The sequence below is a fragment of the Eimeria mitis genome, genomic scaffold (genome assembly GCF_000499745.2).
Source record: "Eimeria mitis Houghton genomic scaffold, Emh_scaff909, whole genome shotgun sequence".
Lineage (NCBI taxonomy): Eukaryota > Apicomplexa > Conoidasida > Eucoccidiorida > Eimeriidae > Eimeria > Eimeria mitis.
In genome coordinates, this window is record NW_013576689.1 from 8,341 (window position 1) to 8,570 (window position 230).

General features: G+C 19.1%; 1 protein-coding gene across 1 annotated transcript in view; it reads right to left on the reverse strand.

The window, feature by feature from the left end:
- EMH_0025140 (uncharacterized protein) overlaps positions 1-230 on the reverse strand; it is a gene marked incomplete at both ends in the record, with an annotated part of 2,384 nt that overhangs the window by 1,670 nt on the left and 484 nt on the right. The window lies entirely within an intron of this gene.

Below are 230 nucleotides of genomic sequence, written 5' to 3' on the forward strand. Positions count from 1 at the left end.
TCTTATAGATGAAGGGGACATAAAGAAAGAGAAAGATATAAATAAAAAAAAAAAGAGAAAAAAAAACAGAGACAGAAAGAAAAAGAAACAAACAAAACACCAACAAAGAAATAAACAAACAACAGAAAATAAATAAATAAATAAATAAACAAATAAATAAATAAATAAATAAATAAATAAATAAATAAAAGAACACAAAAACAAAAGAAACAAAAGAGAAAACAAACGAA